This window comes from Pogona vitticeps, chromosome 3, assembly GCF_051106095.1.
Source record: "Pogona vitticeps strain Pit_001003342236 chromosome 3, PviZW2.1, whole genome shotgun sequence".
In the NCBI taxonomy this organism is placed as follows: Eukaryota; Metazoa; Chordata; class Lepidosauria; order Squamata; family Agamidae; genus Pogona; species Pogona vitticeps.
In genome coordinates, this window is record NC_135785.1 from 65,244,691 (window position 1) to 65,261,887 (window position 17,197).

The 17,197-nt window shown below is 40.4% G+C and overlaps 1 protein-coding gene across 3 annotated transcripts in view; it reads right to left on the reverse strand.

The window, feature by feature from the left end:
* GFRA1 (GDNF family receptor alpha 1) overlaps positions 1-17,197 on the reverse strand; it is a 251,153-nt gene that overhangs the window by 109,178 nt on the left and 124,778 nt on the right. The gene's annotated exons all lie outside the window — the stretch shown is intronic.

The window sequence follows — 17,197 nt, forward strand, 5'->3', positions numbered from 1 at the left end:
TCCCACTGTGGAACTCTGAGGATCACACCAACTCCAAGCCAATGCAAAATGAAATAATTTGCAAACGATCACTGTAATGTTCTACAGAACTTCAGCATCATGGAAGTTATAATTATATATTAAAGACCAAGTTTATTTTGTCTACAATACAGTGTGCAGAAATGCATACTAAATCCAAGAATAATTTCCATGTAATTTGCAGGGCATATAATTATGCAATATAGGCATAGTAGACACTAATTACTATGTGATTACAGAGTAATTACATGCCTATTTGTTTCTGGAAGGCAAATGTTATTCAGAATGCTTGAAACTAGACTGCCTTCAGTAAGCAGTTATCAAGAAGCCACTGGATTGGTTCTGAATTGTCATGTATCAAAAAAAGTGCTATTACATAGATACCATACATTCTAAAACTAGGAGATTTGAAGCACACTGCTATGGATTGCAGCTAAGCATTAATGGAATCATGGATATAAATCCTGTGTGTGAGGACAAGGAACTGCAATAATCTTCTCCTCTCTGCTAACAACAGTGAGAGATTTCACTGCTGACCGAAGAGAACAATTCTAAGTAAATGGTACAACTGCACAAGACTAAAATGCTTCGAGTTGTGTTTCTTAAAAATTAGAAGCCTGGGAAGAGTTATTCTCCTGTTCTGAAACAATCATTCAGTCCTTCTCAGCTGGCTTCAAGCATGTATGGGCCACATCTGTGTACAAGGTTTGTTACTTCATGGAAAGGGGGGACACAAATGTTTTGTGCAAATTCTAGGGGCTAGAGATGGGCACGAACTACTGGTTAGACGGTTCATGCTGGGTTGGTTTTTATTTGAACAGGTGTTTGGTGCTTCCCAGTCCTGCCTCTCCAGTGGGCACCCACTCAAAGGCAGCACCCTGGCTTCCCTGCCCCACCTCCTCTGGGCACTGTCTCTGAGAGGGCGCCTGCCGAAGGAGGTGGGTTTGGGAAGCACCAAACACCTGTTCAGACAAAAAATGATCCACCAAACCATCTCAACTAGGGACCTGAGGTGGAATTTCTTCTAAGTTTGGTTCATCATCACCTTGACAGGCTCCCTTAACAAAAGGGATACCTAGCACTCTCAGAGAACAAAGCGGCAAATTTGAAGCAGTGGCTACAATGGGGATACAAGAAGAGCATCAGGGACCTGGGGAACTGCTGTGGCTGCCTTTAAAGACGCATAAGGCATACACTGATGTTACGTTACAATTAGGAAAGACTGCCCCAAACTCTAAGCATCAGGACAAGCTGGAGCACATTTACACAGTATAGCAGCTTTCCTTTAATGTTTAAACTGAACCTTAAGCCAGACTGTATTAGCAAAAACAGCAATGTATTTAGCTAAAAAGTTATTGCTGCACATATTCCAATCCCTTTAGTGGGTCTATTGTTTTGTGACATGCAAATTTATGATTAGCAGCAACTGGAACGGTGCAAAACATGAAAGTATTTAATGTTCAGAACAGTCACATCCCTTAATTTTTAGAGCCATCTACAGATGTAAGTCCCATTAACTTCAGCTTGGAGCATGCCTACAGAATACTTTGAGGACCTTCTTGACAGTTATCAAGTGATTTATATCCTTTTTTTCTCACAAATGAGACAACTTTTCGCTGAAGCAGATGTTCAGACTCGGTGTTTATGAAAATCTATGCATCTTCTGCATTTACACCTGCTATTCCCTCTACGGATAAACCCCTCTGACAATTTGCAGACTATTAATTTGTTAAAGGAGTTAGGACATTTAGGATGGGTACAAAACTATTTTATTTGGATTTGTGTGAGCTTTATAATGATAACAGATTAATCTTAACAAGAAAGACATGAAAGTCTAGGCACATAAGTGTTCATGCTCCAGTCCTAAAGAGGCTTACCGGTGAGTGAGCACCTCTCAACACAGTGGGAATAATTCTAATAAATGTGCACCATAAATCCAGAAGCTCTTTATACTTTACACTCAGTGTGCATTCACTTGTTGACATGGTTACAAGAATCTAGTGCTACACAAGCTTCCTCTCTAACACATAAAGGCAAAAAGCCTGAAGAAGAACAAGCCCATCATGTATGTACACAGGCCCTGCCCCCATATCACAACTGTTTTTGGACTACAACTCCCAGAATCCGTCAGCCATCACTTTCCATCTTTGTCTAGGTTCCTGTGCATGCTAGCCCCTCAACCTCTGACCTTGCTCTGTTGAGCAGCAAGCTCTGTAATACAGTTCTGTTTGCTACTGCTTTGACATAAGTAGAACATTTCAGAAAACTGAAGACTAAGTAGGACCCTAAGTAGGACCCTAAGTAGGACACAGTGTTTCATTCACAAATATGAGTTGAACAGATACACGTCTACCCTGAGCTACGAACAGACGAAGCTTCAGCTTTCAAGCAAGTATATGCCTTTATTTCTGGAGGTTCACTTTGTACATATGTGGAAATAATTATCTGGAACATACTACTTGCTCGCTTTTTGAAATGTAGATTTTGTTTTCAGTTTCTTAGGAACATTTGAAATTTGAATTTTGGGTACCTTTATGTCCCCCTCCTATAAGAAGAAATGTATGTGTTCAGGTCTTAGATTTTCCTTAGGAAAAGAATTTCTTTGACTGTAAATGCACCAAATTTTAGTGTTTAGAGCTAAAAAGAAGGGAGTGTATCTGCATAATTTTGATATTTTTGAAATGAGCCTCATGGCGCAGTGGTTAAAACGCTGTACTGCAGCTAAAACTGTGCTCACGACCTGGGGTTCAAATCCCAGGTAGCCGGCTCAAGGTTGACTCAGCCTTCCATCCTTCCAAGGTCGGTAAAATGAGTACCCAGCTTGCTGGGGGGGCAGTGTGTAGCCTGTATAATTAAATTGTAAACGGCCCGGAGAGTGCTTGTAGCGCTATGGGGCGGTATATAAGTCCAATAAATAAATAAATAATACTCTAATTCAGTGTTTCCAAACCTTTTTTTTTTGAGTCACACACCCCTTTTTATAAAAGCCAAGTAACCTGCCTCATCATTGGTTGTATTATATTTTTACCAGTAAATTTGACACATGTCCCTGTAAAAATAATTTGGGACTATCTTTGAAGGTCTGACTTTTCCAGTAGCAGGTGGTACCACCCTCCACCTCCCTGAGCAAACTGTCGGTAACTTTCCAGATTCCTGCTTCCGCCACCACGACCACCTCTCTGATGACAGCCCAAAGAACTAGCATTTACCATTCTGGCCAGGATTTAAGAGAGGCAGGCCACAAACAGTGTTGCTTTTCTCTCCAGCTTCTTTCTGCCTGCTCTAGCCAGCTGTGAAAGAGTTGCCAAAACAGCACCATCACCACTGAACTGTTTACTTTTCCTTTTCCCTTTCCTTCCTCCTCCCAGGCCAACAAAGAAGGAAAGGGGGGAAAGAAATCAGAAAGGGAGAGCTGAGTTAGAAAGAGGGGAGTCAGTGGAAGGCCCTTTTGAAGAATGCTGGCCACTCTTCCTTAAGCGGGCTCATAAGTCTCGAGTCCTGCCCCCTGCCCGATGCCACTTGGTTTCACCTTTCACCCACGCCTTGCACCCTGCCTTGTTGGATTTATGTCTGGAGCCACGGTGAGCCCCCAGAAAACATTTTGTGACCTCCCCTTGGGGAATTGCAATCCACAGGCTGGGAACCCATGCTCTAATTAGTGAAGGTGGTCCAGGCATCTTCACACATAAGATGTGCATACTAAATTATTGTTAACATTGCAACAATTGTATGTACAGTTTGAGTAAAAGAGCAATAGCAACCCTCTTCCTTCTTTCCTATGTCCCATGCGCTACATGCTCAATGCACAGAAGGCATACAAGAACTCACAAACCCGTCTTTTACACCCTAGAGGAGAAAAGTTATCTCCTGTGTCCACGCTAGGACAAACAAAAAGGTGAGGACCTGTGTTTCCCTGCTACGTAACCAAGGGTATAATGCTTCTGTCTATGGTTATGTATCGGAGTGCTCCTTTTCCAGTTCTACAGAGAGCTTTGCAAACCTCTTTATGGAGAGATGGCACTGCAAAGCAGCACTAGGTAAGCAACTTTACAAAACCATACAAAGACAACTGATCCAGGCTTGGGAAGCTATCTCCAATGTTACCACATCAACGATCCACTAACCTAGAGGGATGTTAAAAGAGCTTCCTACAATGTAATTCTATACTAGAATTAGGAGTGAATTATGTATTAGAAGTACTTTCCATGAAATAAATGCTTCTTGTAGAGAGCTCTACTGACACTCCATACATGCAGCCTATGACCTGCATAGAATCAGAGTGGTAACATGCACAGCAAGGCTTACAGTGAAGCTCATTAATTAATTTCACCTCTCAACTATGCATGTATCCATTATATTACCTAGCCCTATGCTACGCTTGAAGCCCCGTTCCCAAACACATCCATGGGGAACAAAATCCCACTGTTTTTAGCAGATTTTGCCAAGATGTGGTGCATAGATTAATTTCTAACCTGCACTCACTTTGTCTCACACTTAGCCTGGAAATAACAAGTGATAAATAACTATCTATTTGTACTGAATTTCTTTTTTCTAATAATAAAGGTATAGCTGCATTATTGCAGTGACTTAATAAGGGGAATTTTCACTTTTTTTGTAGTTTAGCTGTTACTTTTATCACATGGCACACATTGCAACCTCTTCTGTATCTCCTGCCACTACCTCATGTTCTTTTGTGGGTATTAAGGCAGCAGAAAGATAAGCAGGTGAGTGTGTTTTTATACCACAGGCCATCAGTTTGCAGTATTTGGAAGAACAGACAGTTAGTTACTCTGCAGAACCAGGAAAAAGGCATTTTTAAAAGAAACTGGGTAATTTTCCAGACTTGGGGAAGGCAGTATCTATAATAACAGAGCTGGTATAGCTTGCTGGGCTGTAGCACAGGGCTGCAGAGCCAGAATCCTGATTACACCTCCATGGGAGACAGGGCAGCTAAGAGGGCCTGGAACAACGATGGCTGGATAAGTACCTCCCCTGCCATCTGTGTGGGTTCAGCCAAACTACATGGTCTCAGAGTCATTGGAAGAAGGGACCGGCGAACTACATCTGTGTACTTCACATCAAGAAAATCCAGATTTGCAAGGATGGCACAATATTGATACTGTTGCATTACTGGTGTTACCGTTATCACCTATAGATACACAGTAGATATACAGATGCACATAAGTCTATGTTTCTGTACCAAATAGCTAAAAAAAAATCTTTAATCTAAAAAGAAAATAAGAAAATAAGGAGAAGGACAACAGAGGGAAGAATTGACCAGAAAGCAAGGTATACAGTAGTTGTTTTTGTATTTCACATTAATCACAATCATGTTCCAAATTATAAATGCATTTATCATGTGTACTAAAAGAGTGGGCCCCTTCATGGATTGCTGCCTTGTCGTGGCGAAGGGGCTTGAATAATTCAGAGAAGCTATGGGCTATGCCATGCAGGGACACCCAAGATGGACAGGTCATAGTGGAGAGTTCTGACTAAGCATGATCCACCTGGAACAGGAACTGGCAAGCCACTCCAGTATCTATGCCAAGAAAACTCCATGATCAGAAACAAAAGGCTAAAAGATATCACGCTGGAAGATGGGACCCTCAGGTCGGAAGGTGTCCAATATGCTACTGAGGAGCAGCGGAGGACAAGTAGCTCCAGAGCTAATGAAGTGGTTGGGCCAAAGCCGAAAGGACGCTCAGCTGTGGGCGCACCTAGAAGTGAAAAGAAAGCCCGATGCTGCAAAGAAAAATGCTGCATAGGAACCTGGAATGCAAGATCTATAAACCTTGGGAAGCTGGATGTGGTCAAATAGGAGATGGCAAGAATAAAAATTGATATCCTGGGCGTCAGTGAACTAAAATGGATGGGAATGAGCAAATTCAATTCAGATGATTATCATCTGTGGGCAAGAATCCTGTAGAAGAAATGGAGTAGCCCTCATAATCAACAAAAGAGTGCGAGAAACTGTACTGGGATATAATCTCAAAAATGATAGAATGATTTCAATGCAAATCCAAGGCAGACCTTTCAACATCACAGTAATCCAAGTTTATGCACCAACCACCAATGCTGAAGAGGCTGAAACTGACCAATTCTATGAGGACTTACAACACCTTCTAAAACTGACACCAAAGAAAGATGTTCTTCTCATTATAAGGGATTGGAATGCTAAAGTAGGGATATAAAAGGAAGAACAGGTAAGTTTGGCCCTGAAGTTCAAAACAAAGGGCAAAGGCTAATAGAGTTTTGTCAAGAGAACAAGCTGGTCATCACAAACACTCTGTTCCAAAAACACAAGAGGCGACTCTACACATGGACATAACCAGATGGGCGATACCAAAATCAGATTGATTATATTCTCTGCAGCCAAAGATGGAGAAGTTCTATACAGTCAGCAAAAACAAGATCTGGAGCTGATTGTAGCTCTAATCATCAGCTTCTTATAGCAAAACTCCAGCTTAAACAGAAGAAAGGAGGAAAAGCCACTGGTCTAGTCAGGTATAATCTAAACCAAATCTCTTACGAATACACAGCGGAAGTGAAGTTCAGATTTAAGGAACTAGATTTGGTGGACAGAGTGGCTGAAGTACTATGGATGCAGGCCTGTAACATTGTAGAGGAGGCAGCAACAAAAACCATCCCAAAGAAAAGGAAATGCAAGAAAGCAAAGTGGCTCTCCAACAAGGCCTTACAAATAGCAGAGGAGACAAGGGAAACAGAATGCAAGGGAGATAGGGAAAGTTACAGAACATTGAATGCAGACATCCAAAGAATAGGAAGGAGAGACAAGAGGGCCTTCTTAAATGAACAATGCAAAGAAACAGAGGAAAATAATAGAAAGGGAAAACTAGAGATCTGTTGAAGAAAATTGGGGATGCTAAAAGGAACATTTTGTACAAAGACAGGCATGATAAAGGACAAAAATGGGAGGGACCTAACAGAAGCAGAAAACATCAAGAAGAGGAGGCAAAAATACACAGAGGAATTATACCAGAAAGATCTGGATGTCCCGGACAACCCAGACAATGTAGTTGCTGACCTTGAGCCAGACATCCTGGAGAGTGAAGTCAAGTGGGCCTTAGAAAGCCTGGCTAACAACAAGGCCAGTGGAGGTGATGGCATTCCAGTTGAACTACAGTATTTAAAATCTTAAAAGATGATGCTGTTAAGGTGCTACACTCAATATGCCAGCAAGTTTGGAAAATTCAGCAGTGGTCAGAGGATTGGAAAAGATAAGTCTACATCCCAATCCCAAAGAAGGGCAGTGACAAAGAATGCTCCAACTACTGTACAATTGCACTCATTTTGCACGCTAGCAAGATTATGCTCAAAATCCTACAAGGTAGGCATCAGCAGTATGTGGACCGAGAACTCCCAGAAGTACAAGCTGGATTTCGAAGGGGCAGAGGAAATAGAGACCAAATTGCCAACATGTGCTGGATTACGGAGAAAGCCAGAGAGTTCCAGAAAAACATCGATTTCTGCTTCATTGACTACACAAAAGCCTTTGACTGTGTGGACCACAATGAACTATGGCAAGTTCTTAAGGAAATGGGAGTGCCTGACCACTTTATCTACCTCTTGAGAAATCTATATGTGGGATAGAAAGCAACATGGAACAACTGATTGGTTCAAAATTGGGAAAGGAGTACAAGGCTATATATTGTCTCCCTGCTTATTTAACATATATGCAGAATACATCATGCAAAAGGCAGGACTGGATGAATCCCAAACCGGAATTAAGATTGCCGGAAGAAATATCAACAACCTCAGATATGCAGATGATACCATGCTGATGGCAGAAAGGGAGGGAGAATTAAAGAACCTCTTAATAGGGTGAAAGAGAAGAGCGCAAAAAATGGTCTGAACCTCAACATTAAAAAAACCCCTAAGATCATGGCCACTGATCCCATCACCTCTTGGCAAATAGAAGGGGAAGATATGGAGGCAGTGACAGATTTTACTTTCTTGGGCTCCATGATCACTGCAGATGGTGACAGCAGCCATGAAATTAAAAGACGCCTGCTTCTTGGGAGGAAAGCGATGACAAACCTAGACAGCATCTTAAAAAGCAGAGACATCACATTGCCGACAAAGGTCTGCATAGTCTGTATGGAAGTGAGAGTTGGACCATAAAGAAGGCTGACCACCGAAGAATGGATGCTTTTGAATTGTGATGCTGGACTGCAACTCCCCTGGACTGCAAGGAGAACAAACCTATCCATTTTGAAGGAAATGAACCCTGAGTGCTCACTGGAACGACAGATCCTGAAACTGAGGCTCCAATACTGGCCATCTCATGAGAAGACTGCCTGGAAAAGACCCTGATGTTGGGAAAGTGTCAAGGCAGGAGGAGAAGGGAACAACAGAAGATGAGATGGTTGGACAGTGTTACGGAAGCTACCAACATGAGTTTGACCCAACTCCATGAGGCAGTGGAAGACAGGAGGGCCTGGCGTACTCTGGTCCATGGGGTCACGAAGAGTCACACACGACTTAGTGACTAAACAACAACAAAAGAGTGGGCAGTACATTTTAAATGTAATGAAGCAGGAATGGAAACTAATGTCTATACAAGCTAAACTTGTGGCTCTTGCACTGTATAAATAAGACCCTGCTTCCAAGAAACCACTACTGCCATGTTTATTAGACCTGAGAAAGTCAAGATAGATTAAAGACATGGGCAAAAACTGAAGTTTATAGATTCAAACCCTAACATATTTTTGGAGATACAGCAGACACACATCTGTACCTGGGGTATGTGTGCGATCATTGAATTAAATAAAGGACTCCATATGTAAAAGCAGGCTCTTGCACACTGGACTCTCTTGCTGGACTGGGGTGTCAAAGCGAGAGTTGATTTAGCACACCCAAAATTCCGAAGACACAGTGAGGGACTGTTTACCAGCTCCTTGCCTATTTACAGAGTATCATTGAGTGTTCCTTTTTATTACTGCAGAAGTCAATTCACAACTTGTTTCCTCTTTCCTTCCAACTTGATTAATCACCATGTTAATATAAGTACTGTTCTCTTTCTTATAAATGGCCTCTCTCTAAAGTGCTGCCCCAGCAAAATAAAACAGGGAAAAGCTTCCAGCTCCTTGCTTTACTATTGCAGCCAGGCTTAATTTTGCTATTTTTCAAATTTATGGTCTTTTCCAATAAAGCATGCGTGAATATTATAGCAATCGGAAAATACAGAGGGGGTGGTTCTTGTAACTGATCCTTCCAGGTCCCTTTTTTGTTTTCGCTTCCCTCCACCGCTTTGGCAAATATTACATTTAAATGTACTTGTTGACATTTGAGAACTCAATTTGTTGATCATGTACACTGTTTCAAAGAGATTGCATTACTTACTGATTAATTTCTACTCCCTGGATGTTTCCCCCCCACCCATGTCCAAAACTACATTAAAGCATTAATCTGAAAAGAAGCCTCCCCTTGAGCAACATTTTCAGAGTATAATAACCAAGTGGTGAATTTTGTGCTCTTTAGTCAAAGCTGCCATTGATTTATTTCAGGGAGACATTTGCTGAAGGCAGAATGGCGTGGGCACTGATGGACGTTGGGATAAAACCTTCCTGTTGGTTTTTTTTAAAATGTACCCTAGCCAAATAAAACAGGATGCGTAAATATAGTCCTGTTATGGAATGTGCTTTTCAAAGCGCAAATTGACACAAAAAAGGAAAGAATCATACATAGTTGTAAAAGCAATGTGAATATGTATAAAAATCTGCTGAGCACAGAAAACTGTGTTAGATTGGGCCCTAATGTTAGTTCACTGTTTATTCCAGTGGTCAGCAGACTTCAAGTCTGACGGATTTGCTTTATCTCTGTGTGTGTTTTCCCAGAACCAAAAAATCCAACAATGAGAAGCAGATGCAAAGTGATGGTTTGTGAGGTGTTCCACATATTTAAAATGAAGAATCAATATGGTATATGCTCAGTCCAAGAACTTGATTTTTTTACCAGATTCTAACCTTTCAGGAATTTGAACCCAGTTTCCCCCAAGCTTTCTTAGAACAGCTGCATACAGCAGAAAAACACTGTTCGATTTTCCCTATCGTTGAATCATTTAGAAACTTCTGTGATTCCAAATGCAAATCTCTATATGGTCTACTAGTAGATCCAAATCTGCTGTCTGCACATTGTATTCTACTCTGGCAGTCAGAGTATCAGGCTGATATTTCTTCACAGTCAGAACCCTTTCTGGGTTTACATATGCTATAATGTCCCAGTTGGAATGGTCAATTGTTATGGTGGCTGAAGGATCCCAGGACCCACCACACTACACCCTCAAAAAGGAACTTTTCCTAATTTGGTTTCCAGTGCTGTCTCTGACAATCCTTTAACCACACATGCCAGGACTAATCTTGAGATCCTCAATAAGCAGAGCAGATGCTCTACCACTGATGCATGCACCCTCTTTATTGTACTGTAAAACTGTAGGCAGAAAAAGTAGCTACGAATTGGGTATAAATCAATTTAAGAGAAAGATGTCTTCCTGCACCAAGTTCTTCCTTCTGAGGCTTGCCACAGACAAAGCCGGGATGTTGAGTACAGTGGGTTTGTTTTATTTGCCATTCAAATCAAAACCAGTCAAAACAACATGAAGTTTGAAGCATCATAGTGAGAAAGGTCATAGTGGAGCGGGTAAAACCAACAGAGATTCCTACAGAGATTCTGGAAAACAGAAGTGTGTCAAAAAGAAAGCAAAGGTGTCACTGGACAAACTACCTTGGAAAATAAATTCCAGGGTGCCATTATGCTTGGAAATGGATCAGAAGCCAGTGTGTTATTCCCAATCTTTCAGTTTTATTTTGAAAAGAATGAAGGTTTTTTTTAACTTCAGGATCAGATATAATCCAGTCAATAGAGACCAGGCAGAAATTATTATGTCGTGTACAGCAAGTCTTTCTCCCTGATCACCACCACACAGGTGTCCAAAACCATTTTAAAAATAAAAATATTTATTTATATCTCTGTATATTTATCTATTAATTTAATTACTCTTTCTCTAAAGATTTTGAGACACTGAATATGGTCTAGCCCCCGTTTTGTTTCCACAACAATCAAATTAGGATGACAGGATATTAGGCTGAGAATAATTAGCCCAAAAGGATGAGAACTCAAGCCTCCTCAGTTCCGGTCCAACACTCTTACTACTTCCACTATCATCTTTCACCGGGAAATGCCAACTTTCCTTGTGTTGCACTGAACCTTTGGATGGCTCTATGAAAAACAATCCACTTCTCCACACATCTCCTTTCCACCAGTTTACCAGAAGCCACATGTCACTAGTAATTCGGTATTTTACCCACACACGACAAAAAGCAACACATCCACGTTTGAAAAGGAAATTATACTAATTTGATTCAGGTAAGGCATTTGGGAGTTTCTGGTATGTAGGAAATGGAACAGAATGATTGTGCATCATCCTGCAACTCAGAAGACCAAAGTAATAAGGCATGTAACTCCTGTGGTGTATTCAAGCTCCTGAGTTTTCGGAAGAGATTTTGGCTTTGGTTCCGTGAGACAGAAGGTTAGAGACGCCTCATTCCTAGACAATCTAGCAGATGGAACAAAATGCTGGAAGTGATCTGTAGATCAATGGCTCACTCATCAGCAGCATCTGTGCCATGATTTGTTGTGATTGTTATAGTGTATTCTTTCCCACTAAAATGGCAGAATTTGGCCTTCTTTCTCACAGAACTTGGCTAGTAGGCTTGGGTATTTTTTTTCTTTAAAAAATCTCTTGAAGTGATCACATTTTCCTGACTACAGAGGACGTCACATCATTAACATGAAACGCTTGAGCATAATCAACAGTTTGCAAGACATGTGACTGCTGAAGTAAAATGATTAATAGTGCTGCCTCAGCAAATGCAATCATTACATTTTTAATTAACCTCTTCAACCTTCCGCACCTTCCACTTTTGTTATACATTAGCTCTACTGCCGTTTCTGCCATTGTTTGCATTTGATTAGGTTAAAACAATCAAATGAAAAATTATCCTACTCATTTGTAAAATAACCCTTGCTACTTACAAATTAGAAGGTATTGTACATGTTGCTGAAGGAAGGGCTGTTATAAATCAGATCTAAGACACAATGTGTTTTGAACTCTGTGGCTTTCTTCCCACCTAATTTTTGTTTTGGCAGCTTACTGTTAGTTAATGGCTCTGGCTACCAGGAAGCTGGCTTTTCAAAATTTCCCTCTCAACCTAATTATAATTACACTGCATAAATCATAAAATGATCAATTATACAAATCTTAGGTTCATGCATTATTTAACCTAGCATTCGAATCCAACCAGCAGGAGTATAGCAAATTCCAACCCTTCTCTCTTTCTTGCTAACGAGAGCTTTATGGACATAGAAGTGCCAAGAATGAAAAAGGAGTGGGCCAAATTAGGACACCATGAATGACTCCACAAAAATCATGTGTGCCCAGAACAATTCAATGCCCACATTCACATAAGGCTTTTGATAACTGCATTTCTGTTCTGCTTTTGTTATCTAAAGTTACTAGGTAATATTCTAAAGCGAAATCAACTTGACTGTTGCAGAATGAATTCCAAGAAGAGTCTCTGAATGACATATTAATAGATGTCATTTGTGATGGACTTTGAGGCCATCACCCTAATATTCAAGAAACAAAATTTAACTGGTTGGAATATAATTAGTGCATTCTGCTCTCTTCATCCAGAAATGAAGTATAGAAAAACAGCTCAGATACCAGAGAAATGGACAGCTTTGGTGTCCAAAGGACTTTTGACTCAGCTGGGGTGGGAGCAGGTAGAGATATGAAAATCTGTCAGTTTCATATTTTCAGATTCAGCAAAATCTGCTGGTTCTGTTTAATTTCTCAGAGTTCCAATAGCATTGTTTTCCTATCTAAACTCTGCATCAGATTGCAGAACTTCCACATAAAAACTGTGCATATTTCTTTTCCCAATATATGCATTTTAAAGTACTCATTGTAATGCAGTTTCCTTCTGACTGAAGTGTAGTTGTACACAACTTTCAAATATATGTATTTTTAGTCTGAGATAATGGCATTCAACCCCCTACTGATTCAGGGCGAAGGAGATGCACACAACTGTGTGTATTATGTGCTATCAACCTACTTACAGGCTCTCAAAGTGAAATATTTGAGTAGCTTTACACACACATACACAGACACGCACACAGACACAGACAGACAGACAGACACACACACACACAAACACACACACACACACACACACACACAAAGAGAGAGAGAGAGAGAGAGAGAGAGTTACCATGGCCAATGGAAATTTGAATCCAAGTCTCCTGAGTCCTATCACACTATCCACTACACCACACTGAGTCTCCTTAAATATTATTTGAAAAATAATAATAAGAAAAACAATGCTCATGGTTTTCTTCCAATGTCAAGAAACAGATAGATATGATCATTTAAAAAAAAAACTTGCATATGCCAAAATTGTTTATTTCCAGAAGTTTTGGTGCTGGATAGCTCAGTGGTTTAGGTCCTCTGGCTGCTGAGCCAGAGGTTGGGAGTTTGATTCCCCACTGTGCTTCTCTGACATGATCCATTGGATCCCTCCCAGCTCTGCAGTTCTAAGATTATGATAATAATTGGTAAATATGAATTTCCCTTCTTTGCCTGCTAGGGGGAAAAAAGACTGGCTGCTACTATTCAAAATGCTATATGGTAGGACAGATAATATCTTACTGCTTTGAATGTGTTTTTATGTTGCTTATGCTTTTCATATGGCATTTGATCCTTTTTAGTATTTGTATACTCACTGTTGCTAGCTTTAATATTGCCTTTTAATAGTGTAAGTTGCCTTGGGTTCTTTTAAGGAAAAGATGGGGTAAAAATATTTTAAATAAAACAATAGAAATGGATAGAAATGGTTCACTGAAGTATTTAGGCTGGACATGAAAACACATCTTGAGAGGGAATTTTAAAACTCTTTGAGATTCCTCACTCTTTGAGACAAAAAGGTCTTTCTTCTCTTTATGATTTCTGTGATTTCTGTAATACATATCTAATGTCCTTGCTCTTTAAGAAGCAACTCCAACCTTAACCCATCTCACACAAACCTAGTAAATACAGAAGGCCTAGTTGCCTGTTGAGAAAGATGTGAAGAATCCATCCAGTGCTTCAGATTCTTAAAGCAATAGTCACTCTTATTTTTGGCAATTTTTGCAACTGTGAAAATTCTGTGCAAAGTATCACTGTCATTAATAAAATATCTCTATTAAAAACACACACACCAAAAACATTCTGCAGAAACAAAATGAAAAATATTGCAGCCCTTCATCCTTGTATATGAGCAAGGATTTGTATCCATACTAGTAATGTGGGTGTTGATGTTCACACCAGGGGTCTGCTAGAACTGCTTTACTAGGTTATGTTTCTAACCACCCAGACACCACTGGCATCCTGTCCATTTCTTCTGTTTGCCTGTAGCATACAATGATGAATAGACTGTTAGGATGTGTGTTACAAAACACAAGTTGGGGTATGCATGGAAAAACCTACTGCAAGGCAGGAAAGAACTATGGAGCACGGTCATAGCTCAATGGAAGACCATATACTTCACATGGAAAAGTCTGCAGGTTCCATTTTCAGGTAGGGATTGAAATGGCTCCTCTCTGTAGTTGCCAGGCAGTGCAGACAATTCTGAGAGCTACATGGGCTGCCTCACTATAAATCCATTCCCTATATTCCCTCTTAGATTATTTAAACTTTCCATTCTGTCCTACAGCATTGGGAAGGTGCTTTTCACCATGTAGCAAAATAGATACCCTGTGTTATCAAGAGGGGAACAATAACATTGTCATTCCTGTTATAAGCATCCACAGGTGATAAAACTAAGCTCAACTTTTCACCTGATGCGTCAGACGACGCACTCATAAGCTTTGTTCTCATCTTCAAAAGAGGGTCACGAAAACAGCACTCAGTGGAAGACTAAAGCCTATGTTATTTGCCAGCTCCTTGTAAGAAGAATGATCTGCAGCCCTCATGGAATACAACTACACCCCTCCCTCTTCTGAAACTGCAGTTCTTTGTTCATGTACATACTTGAGAACACCACAGAGTTTACTTTAACTGTAGCCACATATTTGCTTGGATTTTGGGTATGGGAAATGGGGAGAAGACACTGATTAGCTCCATTTTGGGAGATGGGGGGCGTTTGAGCCGAGGCCTGGTTTCACATCAACATATGTGAGCACTGGGCCTGGTTTCACATCAACATATGTGATGCCCATTCCCATTCTTCCTCTCTCTGGCCCCAGAAATCAGGGGAAACCATGTATAGGATGCTACTCCTTTATCCTTTCAGGACTCTCTCTCTCTCTTTTTTAACAAGGCAAGTGAATTGCCACAAGCCACAAGGAATTGCAAAAGGGAAACTCAGCTGATCAGCAATGGCTTATCCTATGGCGTGAGCCTTGCCAGGCCCCCAGTGTTGCCAGTCCCTGGAAAAGCACATTCCATAGTAGGTTCTTTGTATACATCTTTGTATATGTCTCTGGAGCAAGACAATGAGTAGTACTAAGATGGTTGCTGTGTTACTAATCACTCCTGCCTCTCCAAAGTACCTCCCATGCTATGCAGATTCCTGAACCAAGGATATCCAATATCTCTGCGGACCAAAGTAAAGAAGGGTAAAAAGAGACAGGTGCAGCTACATGCACTAATAGGGGAGGATCATGACAAGTTAGTATAAAATGGTTAAATGACCTGTCCCAACAGGAATTACAGGAATATAGGGAAGGGAACCAGAACAAAATGAAACAAAAATGTGTGTTTTAGTGCTCTATCTACTTTGTATGTCAAGCCCTATTATATGATAGAACAGTGGTTCCCAACCTTGGGTAACTCAGGTGTTCTTGGACTGCAATCCCCAGAGGCCTTCACTACCAGCTGTGCTGGCTGGAGGTTTTTGGGAGTTCAAGTTTTTTTCCAGTCTCTCTTCATAGCCCCTTGGTTTCCAGTCTCCAATCTTCTATTCTATAATATAAATATTATATTCTATAATATAAATATTATGGGATCATATAAATGCAGCAGGATCTCCCATTCCATGATATTAAGGAGTTTCTCAAAATCTTTCTTATGACACTGCCTCAATTTCAAAGAAATTATGTTAAGACATCCAGGTACACACGAGTGTTATTTATTTTCATTAGCAACTCAGTTCTCTGTTAAACGTTGTAAACCCCCTTCAAACTGAACCAGTAGCTCTGGATGCAACTTTGGTGAAATGGGCTTCCATTAGAGTATAAAGCCTTATGATACAGAAAGGGGCTTTTCAGAGCTGAGTAATTGTCTGATGTAACACCACTTGTCCCTTTAGTATCTCACAAAAGTATAACCATCCTCAAGATGCCACATTAAACTAATCGAATTACAGTCTAGACCGAAATCTACGTTTGAGACAAAAATTAATAAAATGGCCAGTTTATGAGATGCAAAATCAAGGCATTCTCTGCACTGCTCAGTATGTAACACAGTTTTTAAAAAATCTTTCTTTTATATTTGGTCCACAAATGCTCATCCTGAAGTTGGTCTTGATCTCATTCAAGAAAATAAAAGATTCTGATTCACCTCACTGAAACTATACCAGGCTGTACAACCCTAATTTAATAAAGAGCCTAAATAGGTTTTCAAGCCTCATTGAAAATGTAAACTGGATCAATATTCTATACTATAAACCATCTGTTTCTCATGCATTATGTTTAAATTAGAAAGAGCTTTAATATTATTGGCACCAATCACACAAAATAGCCTTCGCAAACATTGTACCTCAGATATTTAGACTACAATGCCCATCAATCCAAACACTGGTGGACCGAGGTTGGTAGCAGTTATTATGAACCAGATCATAGAGGGACTTGGGCTGACTTAGAAACTGGTCTCCATCAAATTCAGAACACTCTAAATCAGAGGTCAGGGACCTTTTTTACCTTTTACCCCCCAAAAAATTTATATACGCCAACATTACCCCCTTGATTTAAAAGGAAGGAAATCATACATTATTTGAATTCAAAATATTATTGAATCTACACAGGCTGTGTACTGAACAAGCAGGATGCACCAAATTTAATAAAGATGTGCACTATTTTTGCTGGAACACATTGCACTCCAGCCACAGGGTCGTACAGGCAG